We start from the raw sequence: 10946 nt of genomic DNA, 5'->3' as shown, positions 1-10946 counted from the left end.
AAAAAAAGTACAGGTCCGAGGCTGATCTGAGGTCTGTGATGTATAATATATTGTCAAAAGTATTGGGACACCTGCCTTTACACACACATGAACTTTAATGACATCCCAGTCTTAGTCCGTAGGGTTCAATATTGAGTTGGCCCCACCCTTTGCAGCTATAACAGCTTCAACTCTTCTGGGAAGGCCGTCCACAAGGTTTAGGAGGGTGTCTATGGGGATGTTTGACCATTCTTCCAGAAGAGCATTTGTGAGGTCAGGCACTGATGTTGGACAAGAAGGCCTGGCTTGAAGTCTGCGCTCTAAATTATCCCAAAGGTGTTCTTTCGGGTTTAGGTCAGGACTCTGTGCTGGCCAGTCAAGTTCCTCCACCCCAAACTCGCTCATCCATGTCTTTATGGACCTTGCTTTGTGCACTGGTCCAAATCATTTGGTGGAGGGGGGATTATGGTGTGGGGGGTTGTTTTTCAGGGGTTGGACTTGGCCCCTTAGTTCCAGTGAAGGGATCTCATTTCTTGAGGCCCCTGAAACCCCAGGACAGTAACAAAATACCCCCCCCCAAATGACCCTCTTTTGGGAAAGTAGACAGTCCAAGGTAAGAGGCATGGCGAGTTTTTTAATTTTTTGTCACAATGGGGGTTATTTACTAAAACTGGAAAGTGGAAAATCTTATTCTGCCAGAAACCAATCAGCTTCCAGGTTTTAGCCTCCATTTCACACCAAATCCAACTTTGAAATTGTTGGATTTGTTGGAACGTCCCCCCACCCCCTCCCTCCCGCCGCCCTCCAGTGCCTCAATCGGCGAGCCGGAAAAGGAATCGCCCAGCTCCGGAAATTTACCATAGAGAATCCAGCGGGCCAGATGGTCCCCGGAAGTCTCTATGACCTTTCTGAGGCTGGACGCGATGTTATGAAGTCTCTGCATTTGAAAAAAATGCCACCGCCTCGGCTGGTAGGCCAACATTGCTTTTTTTTTTTTGTTTGTTTGTTTTTAGGCTTCCCAGCCTAGAGGAGAGTTGTGGGGACTTATTGACCCCCAGATCTCATTGTAAAGAGGTGCTGTCATGCCCTATTCCTATACAAGGGATGTTTACATTCCTTGTAATAGGAATAAAAGTTATCAAAAAAAGATGTAAAAAGAAAGCATCAAAATAGAAAAATAAAAGTAAAATTAACAATAAAAAAAAAAAAAAAGTTTAAAGCGCCCCTGTCCCCGTGTGCTCGCTGGCAGAAGAGAACGCATATGTAAGTCGCGCCCACATATGTAAACGGCGTTAAACCACACATGTGGAGTATCACCGCGATCGGTAGAGCGAAAGCAATAATTCTAGCCCTAGACCTCCTCTGTAACTGTAACTGTAACCTGTTAAAATTTTTTAAAAAGTATCGCCAATGGGGATTTTTAAGTACCGAAGTTTGGCGCCATTCCATGAGCGTGCGCAATTTTGAAGCGTGACATGTTAGGTAATCTATTTACTCGGCGTAACATCATCTTCCACATTATGCAAACAAATTGGGCTAACTTTACGTTTTGTTTTTTTTAATGCATGAAAGTTTTTTTTCCCCCCAAAAAAACACGTTTGAAAATGGCTGTGCAAATACCGTGCGAGATAAAGTTACAACAGCCGCCATTTTATTTTCTAGGGGTCTCTGCTAAAATAAAAAAAACATATATAATGTTTGGGGGTTCTAAATAATTTTCTAGCAAATGATGATTTTTACATGTAGGAGAGAAATGTCAGAATTGGCCTGGGTGGCAAGGGATTAATTGAACAACCTGGAGTTAGTTAAAAGCTGATTGGCTACCATTGCAAAGCTGCACCAGATTGTGAGTGCTTCAGTTTTAGTAAATCAACCCCAATGTTTTGGAAAATGAAGAAATTAAATGTGTTTTTTTCACAATTTTTTTTTTTTTTTTTTACATTAGATCACCAGGGCAGTACAGCGTCGTCATATGACTGGTGTGGCGGTGATCAGAGATACTGGTGCCAAAATGTAAAAAAAATAAATAAATAATAATAATAAAAAATGTGGAAAAAAAATTATTATGAATTTGTTTTTTGTTTTTAAACATTTCTTTACATACTTTCATCATCAGATTTATTATTATTATTTAATTATTTATTATTAGTATTATTATTATTTTTAATTATGTATTATTATTTATTATTATTATTATTATTTTAATTATTTATTATTACTACTATTATTATTATTATTATACACAATTTATATAGTGCCAACAGTTTACGCAGCTCTTTACAATGTAGAGGGGGGACATCACCATTACAGTACAGTTCAATACAGAAGGGACAGGAGGGCCCGGCTCGTAGAGCTTACATTCTAAAGGGAGGGGGTGGTGGTACAGAAGGTAATAGATGCGGGGAATGATTTGATGGGTGTGGCTCAAGGGACAGTTGTTAGGTGGGTGTGGGATAGGCTTCCCTGAATAAGTGAGTTTTCAGGGATCTCCTAAAGGTGGACAGGTTAGGGGCTGATCGGATATACCGATATATATTCCTTTAGAATGTAAGCTCTACGAGCAGGGCCCTCCTGTACCTTTTGTATTGAACTGTAATGTAATTGTGTTGTCCCCCCTATACATTGTAAAGCACTGCGTAAACTGTTGGCACTATATAAATCTCATATAATAATAATAATAATATACCAGGGCAGGGAATTCCAGAGGATGGGAGAGGCTCTGGAGAAGTCCTGAAGGCGAGCATGAGAGGAGGTAACAAGGGAGCTAGAGAGCAGGAGGTCATGGGAGGAGCGGAGGGGGCGATATCCGCAGATTAGGTTGGTGATGTAGCTGGGGGCGATGTTGTGGCTAGCCTTGTATGTTGTGGTTAGCATTTTGAATTTTATACGGTGGGGTATGGGAAGCCAGTGAAGGGATTTTTTTTACACTTTGATTGCTGTTATTACATATAACTTTGATTTAATTCATAACAGCTGTGATTACAATTGTGGTCCGTGATTGGCCCACAGCTATCACATGGTACAGGGTGCTGTGATTGGCCCAGGTGCCAAGTGATAGCTGTGGGCCAATCACAGCATCACAATACTAAGCACAGTGCGCCCAACAGCTGGTGACGGTGTACACGTACGTGATTCAGCCCGTGCTTCCTGCCTGCATTAAATGTACTGTGGGTAGGCAGGAACTGGTTAAAGCCCAAACTGACCTTTCAGTTTAAACCAGCTAAATCCATTTAAAGGTGCCGCCTTAAGCCCTGTACAAACGGGCAGAACGTCGGCAGACATTTGCCGGTACAAAAAATACTGGCCAACATTTGGGCCAGTGTGTATGTTAGTCTGTCGGATGTCCATGCTGGAGAACCAGCAGCCGTCCGACTCCCGATCAGCGCTCTCAACCAATGGCAGAGAGTGCTGATCGGAGTGTTTCAGAACACAATAGCTCAGCGGGGTAAATAACTGTACTAACCTTGAGCTGACAGTTTTGTTTTTTTTTTTTGCAACCCTTGAGGTTGCACAAATAAAAAAAACTGTAGTGTGTACCAAGCTTTACAATTGTTTTCTTCAAAAAGCAGCCACAACCTGAGTAGAAAAGTCTATCTCCTCCCTGCAGGACTCTTGTTCTCTGTGGAAGCAGTGGTCTTTCCGCAGAGATCCAACCTACCTCTTGCTAGAGTAAGAGCTAGAGCTCTCCAGTCAGCAGGGCGCGTGATCTTTTCTAATGTATCCAATCATTGCTTTCTTCAGTTGGTATTCCTAAAGGGATTGGGCGAGCCTATCATATTGCCCCCACTCTGAAGGTATTTGTAAAGTACAGCAAGCAAACTTTCAACCACAGTTTTACCATTTGAGACAAAATCATTCCCCCCCCCCTCATGATCCATTATTTTTTTGGCTTGACATTTGAAGGCTTTTTGAGATCTGAACTCTAACATGGGCTGTAAAGTGGTGCCGGGAGTCCCAGTGCAAATGCATTTAAAGATATTATTTTAAACCAAAAATAGCTTTACCGAAATTATTCACTGAGCTGGAGACTGTTAGTCACCTCATTTATTTTAGGAGAAACGTAGAAGATCTGAAATGATGACTACATGCCTCCTACATGAAGAAAGTATTGTCCACATACGAGCAACAAGAGTCTTCTTCAGAACCACGGGCAGGAAACGGAATATTTTCCTGCCTGTGGTAGATTAATACCCCCAATTACTCAACACCAAACAAGTGAAATGCAAATAAAAACACCAACACAAGTCCTTTCACCACTCGCCAGTTGGCGGCTGTTTTTTATTTTTATTTTTTTGGGAGGGGCGGCACTACCATATCCCCCCCCCCGCCACTATATGGGGGTTGGTCCTTACCCCATCTAGGTGGCAGGTGGTGAGGTGCAAGCAGCTGTTCCGGTGTCCCCTCTAGCACGGTGGGCCCCATCTTGGTGGCAGGTGGTGAGGTGCAAGCAGCGGCTCTGGTGTCCCCTCCAGCACCGCGGGCTCCATCTTGGTGGCAGGTGGTGAGGTACAAGCAGCGGCTCTGGTGTCCCCTCCAGCACGGTGGGCCCCATCTTGGTGGCAGGTGGTGAGGTGCAAGCAGCTGCTCCGGTGTCCCCTCCAGCACGGCAGGCCCCATCTTGGTGGCAGGTGGCGAGGTGCAAGCAGCTGTTCCGGTGTCCCCTCTAGCACGGTGGGCCCCATCTTGGTGGCAGGTGGTGAGGTGCAAGCAGCGGCTCTGGTGTCCCCTCCAGCACCGCGGGCTCCATCTTGGTGGCAGGTGGTGAGGTACAAGCAGCGGCTCTGGTGTCCCCTCCAGCACGGTGGGCCCCATCTTGGTGGCAGGTGGTGAGGTGCAAGCAGCTGCTCCGGTGTCCCCTCCAGCACGGCGGGCCCCATCTTGTTGGCAGGTGGTGAGGTGCAAGCAGCTGCTCCGGTGTCCCCTCCAGCACGGCGGGCCCCATCTTGTTGGCAGGTGGTGAGGTACAAGCAGCGGCTCTGGTGTCCCCTCCAGCACGGCGGGCCCCATCTTGGTGGCAGGTGGTGAGGTGCAAGCAGCTGCTCCGGTGTTCCCTCCAGCACGGCGGGCCCCATCTTGGTGGCAGGTTGCGAGGTGCAAGCAGTTGCTCCGGTGTCCCCTCCAGCACGGTGGGCCCCATCTTGGTGGCAGGTGGTGAGGTGCAAGCAGCTGGTCCGGTGTTCCCTCCAGCACGGCGGGCCCCATCTTGGTGGCAGGTTGCGAGGTGCAAGCAGCTGCTCCGGTGTCCCCTCCAGCATGGTGGGCTCCATCTTGGTGGCAGGTGGTGAGGTGCAAGCAGCGGCTCTGGTGTCCCTGTCTTTTCCCAGCCGGGTCTAGCTGAGGTCCTGGCTGCTATTGTCAACTGCCAGGCCTCTATAACCACGCTGACAACTAAAGTAGATGCTGTACAGCTGGATGTGGGACTGTTTAGGCAAGACATGGACAAAGTGAGGTCCCAGCTGCAGAACAGCACCTGGGCCATGCTGAGGACACCAATAGTCTCCGGTCCCTGCAAACTAAATTACGTGCTCTGGAATACAAGGCTGAGGACACTGAGAACCGCAATAGGAGAAACAACCTCCACATAGTGGGCCTTGCAGAAGGGGTGGAAGGTCCCCCGTCCAACTGAATTTGTGGAGCAGCTGCTGCGCACCCTTTTACCTGGAGCTCAGTTTTCGCCCTTCTATGCTGTGGAAAGGGCTCACCCCATCCCACCCAAACCTGGACCCCTAGGGACACCACCCCGCACTTTTAATCCTCAAATTCCTTAATTTCAGGGGTAGGGGATGAGGTGCTTCGTGCTGCACAGCTGCAGAAGGACCTTGCTTTCCAAAACACCAAACTCCTCATGTTTCCCGACTACTCGGTGGAGACACAAAAGGCCATCGTTCGATCAAGTCAAGGCGGCTACACGCACATGTGGTATTCGTTATAGTGTCCTTTTCCCCTACCAGATGTTTCACCTCACCCAGAGATGCATCTTCCTGGCTGGATTCACTGTCTTTGCACCGCTCAGAGATTGGATCTATCACTGGCTTACACTGTCGGTGTGTCGTATTTAGTCGACTAAATCTCCAGTACATTTTATTCGACTAGTCGTCTAAAATCGAATGGGTGTAATTAAATTGTAATGCATTAGTTAACATTTCTGTACAATTTCCAAACTCATTATATACTGCTGGAGTGAAAAATCGAATATGTTATTATTTATGGTATTGAGGTATGAACATGCACTACAGACCAGTGTTCGTTTAGTTTTAGTCTTAATCTTTTAAACTAAAATGGCATTTTATTTTTAGTCGTATTTTTGTCATCTCAATTGTTTTAGTTTTAGTCAACTAAAATAGTAATAACCGCTTGCCGACCGGCTCACGCCGATATACGTCGGCAGAAGGGCATGTACAGGCAGATTAACGTACCTGTACGTTGCCCTTTAAGAAGCGGTTTGCACACGCTCTCTGTAATCGGGAGCGGTGATCAGTGTCGTGTCACACATAGCCACGCCCCCCCCCACAGTTAGAATCACTCCCTAGGACACACTTAACCCCTACAGCGCCACCTAGTGGTTAACCCCTTCACTGCCAATCACATTTACACAGTCATCAATGCATTTTTAATCGCATTGATCTCTGTATAAAATGTGAATGGTCCCAAAATCGTGCCAAAAGTGTCCAATCTGTCCGCCATGTCGCAGTCACGATAAAAATCGCAGATCGCCACCATTACTAGTAAAAAAAAAAAATTATTCATAAAAATGCCATAAAACTACCCCCTATTTTGTAGATACTATAACTTTTGCGTAAACCAATCAATAAATGCTTATTGCGATTTTTTTTACCAAAAATATGTAGAAGAATACGTATTGGCCTAAACTGAGGAAAAAAAATATGTTTTTTTATATATTTTGGGGGATATTTATTATAGCAAAAAGTAAAAAATAATGCTTTTTTTCAAAATTGTCGCTATTTGTTTATAGCGCAAAAAATAAAAACCGCAGAGGTGATCAAATACCACCAAAAGAAAGCTCTATTTGTGGGGAAAAAAAGACGTCAATTTTGTTTGGGAGCCGTGTCGCACGACCGCGCAATTGTCAGTTAAAGCGACGCAGTGCCGAATCGCAAAAAGTGCTCTGGTCTTTGGGCAGCCAAATGGTCCGGGGCTGAAGTGGTTAATTTAGTCGACTAAAATGTTTTAGTTGACAAATTTAACACTGAATGGAGGAGAAGGATGGGGGTTTCATATCTGTCACTGCAGTTTGACATTCTCTGTCTTACCAATTTTGTGGCTACCTGGAGGAAGGCCAGCTTCTCAGACAAGGATACCTGGGGGAAGGGCAGCTTCTCAGACGAGGATACCTGGGGGAAGGTCAGCTTCTCAGACGAGGATACCTGGGGGAAGGTCAGCTTCTCAGACGAGGATACCTGGGGGAAGGCCAGCTTCTCAGACGAGGACACCTGGGGGAAGGGCAGCTTCTCAGACGAGGACACCTGGGGGAAGGGCAGCTTCTCAGACGAGGACACCTGGGGGAAGGGCAGCTTCTCAGACGAGGATACCTGGGGGAAGGTCAGCTTCTCAGACGAGGACACCTGGGGGAAGTCCAGCTTCTCAGACGAGGATACCTGGGGGAAGGGCAGCTTCTCAGACGAGGATACCTGGGGGACGGCCAGCTTCTCTGACAAGGATACCTGGGGGAAGACCAGCTTCTCAGACGAGGATACCTGGGGGAAGGTCAGCTTCTCAGACGAGGATACCTGGGGGAAGGCCAGCTTCTCAGACAAGGATACCTGGGGGAAGGTCAGCTTCTCAGACGAGGATACCTGGGGGAAGGCCAGCTTCTCAGACGAGGATACCTGGGGGAAGGGCAGCTTCTCAGACGAGGACACCTGGGGGAAGGGCAGCTTCTCAGACAAGGACACCTGGGGGAAGGCCAGCTTCTCAGACGAGGACACCTGGGGGAAGGGTAGCTTCTCAGACGAGGATACCTGGGGGAAGGTCAGCTTCTCAGACGAGGACACCTGGGGGAAGTCCAGCTTCTCAGACGAGGATACCTGGGGGAAGGCCAGCTTCTCATACAAGGATACCTGGGGGAAGGCCAGATTCTCAGACGAGGATACCTGTGGGAAGGCCAGCTTCTCAGACGAGGATACCTGGGGGAAGGCCAGCTTCTCATACAAGGATACCTGGGGGAAGGCCAGCTTCTCATACAAGGATACCTGGGGGAAGGCCAGCTTCTCATACAAAGATACCTAGGGGAAGGCCAGCTTCTCATACAAGGATGCCTGGGGGAAGGCCAGATTCTCAGACGAGGATACCTGTGGGAAGGCCAGCTTCTCAGACGAGGATACCTGGGGGAAGGCCAGCTTCTCATACAAGGATACCTGGGGGAAGGCCAGCTTCTCATACAAGGATACCTAGGGGAAGGCCAGCTTCTCATACAAGGATGCCTGGGGGAAGGCCAGCTTCTCAGACAAGGATACCTGGAGGAAGGCCAGCTTCTCATACAAGGACACCTGGAGGAAGGCCAGCTTCTCAGACAAGGATACCTGGGGGAAGGCCAGCTTCTCAGACAAGGATACCTGGGGGAAGACCAGCTTCTCAGATTTTGATACTCAGGGTAAGGCCACCTCTCGGACTTCAAGACTAGGGGACAGGTCAGCTCTCAGACTTCGATACTTAGGAACAAGCCATTTCTCAGTCTTTGATACTTGGGGGAAGATCACCTCTCAGACTAATACTTGGGGGAGGCCATCTTTCAGACTTCAAAACTAGCGAGGCAGACCAGCTCTTTGACTTTGAAATTCAGGGCAGCCCAGCTGCTGAACTTTAAAACCTAGAGAAGGCCAGCTTTCAGACTTTGAAGCTCGGGAACAGCTTATGGACTTTGGAAACCAAGGACAGGCTAGTACTCAAGACTTTGAAACATGGGGACAGACCAGCTCTCAGGCCTTGATAGTTGTGGGGGGGGGGGGGGTGCAGCTATCAGGCCTTAATACTTGTTGGGGGGGGGGGGGCAGCTCTCAGGCCTTGATACTTGGGGGAAGGCCAGCTTAAATATCAAAATTTGGAGGTAAGCCAGCGCTCGAACTTTGAAACTTGGGGACATTTGGGAGATGAAATTGTACTGGCATCAGTGGGAGTAAACAGTGCCCCATTATTGGTGTCAGTGGGAGGAATAGTGCCCCATTATTGGCGTCAGTGGGAGGAATAGTACCCTGTGGTTGGTGTCAGTGGGAGGAATAGTGCCCCAACATTGGTGTAAATGGAAGAATGTTGATGTCAGTAACAGGAATTATGCCCCTTTGCTGATGTCAGTGGAAGGAATAGTGTATTGAATCAGTGGCAGGAAAAGTGCCCCAAGGGCCGGATTAAAGCAAGTAAAGAGCCGCATCCGGACCCCGGGAGATCACTGGTCTAATGTAACGTGGTCCATTAACCATAGTCAAACCCTATGCGGACATCTTTTCTGAGGGGCTTGTGCAATGCTCTAAGGCACATGTGTCAAACACAGGGTCAGCAGGCCGGACGGGCCATTTCATGCGCCTCCCTCACCCAGGGCTTTTTCACAGCTGGAACATGGCGGAACTCCATTCCACCACCTCTGGTTCTCGCTCCCCGCTCTAAGGACAGCTTTCCTCTCAGTGGCTCTCACAGATTTCTGCCTGCACTTCACATACAGAGGGGACAAAGAAGATGCCGGTGCAGGTGGGATGAGGCATCATGTGGTAAGCTGCAGTGTGATCCCCATCTGTACTCAGGTGCACAGATGCCAACCAATGATCTTCCTGCAAGTTAGAGAGAGGCAGAGCCGCCTACACTGCTAGGAGGTACTAGAACCAGGCTGGGATGGCGAGATGCAAGGAAGCTTTTGGGTGGAGGGAGGTGTGTTCAGAGGTGGGGAATGGGGGAGAGTGGTGCGGAGGTCAGAGTCAAGGAGGGGTGGAAGTGAGATGTGGACAGCCTGTGAAAGAGAGCTGAACACTGTACTCTGAATGTAGCACACCCCTAAACCCTGCATTCTGTACAAAGCGCACCCCTGAACTCCACTCTGTACAAAGCGCACCCCTGAACCCTGCACTCTGTACACAGCACACCCCTGAACCCTGCACTCTGTACACAGCACACCCCTGAACTCTGCACTCTGTACACAGCACACCCCTGAACTCTGCACTCTGTACACAGCACACCCCTAAACTTCACTCTGTACACAGCGCATCCCACAACCCTGCAATATGTACACAGCACACCCCTAAACTGTGCACTCAGTACACAGCGCACCCCGCAATATATACACAGCACACCCCTGTTCTCTGCACTCAGTACACAGCGCACCCCGCAACCCTGTTATATGTACACAGCCCACCCCTAAACTCTGCACTCTGTACACAACGCACCCCACAATATGTACACAGCGCACCCCTAAACTCTGGACTCTGTGCACAGAGCAACCCACAACTCTGCAATATGTACACAGCGCACCCCTGAACTCTGCACTCAGTGCACCCCACAACCCTGCCCTCTGTACACAACACACCCCTGAACTCTGTACATAACTCACTCTTGGTATTTATTGCCTCTTTAAGATCCTCCCACTGTGCAATTTGGCCACCCCCACTGTTTGATGCAGTTTGGTAGGGGGGCCGTGGTTGAGTTCCTGCACCTATTTTCTGAGAAAAAAAGCCATGGATACATTTTTTTTTTACAGTCCTACAGATACAACCGGCCCCCTTGAAGGCAACCATAATGCTGATGCGACCCAAAATAAAATTGAGTTTGACACCCCTGCTCTAAAGGAACTAGGTTAGCTCTGGTGCAGCTTGAATGAGGACGAAGGTGGAGACTGGACTGTAGTGAGGACCTGGTTCTGAAAGACGAAGATTATTCACCCTCTCGAAGACCCAGAGGAAGATGAGCAGGACACTGACATACTGAACCCAGCCGAATTTGATCATCTCCCAAAATCCAGGCTAATG

The sequence above is a fragment of the Aquarana catesbeiana genome, linkage group LG11, assembly GCF_042186555.1.
Source record: "Aquarana catesbeiana isolate 2022-GZ linkage group LG11, ASM4218655v1, whole genome shotgun sequence".
Classification (NCBI taxonomy): domain Eukaryota; kingdom Metazoa; phylum Chordata; class Amphibia; order Anura; family Ranidae; genus Aquarana; species Aquarana catesbeiana.
The sequence above is the reverse complement of the archived record's forward strand: the minus strand, read 5'-3'. Positions refer to the sequence as shown.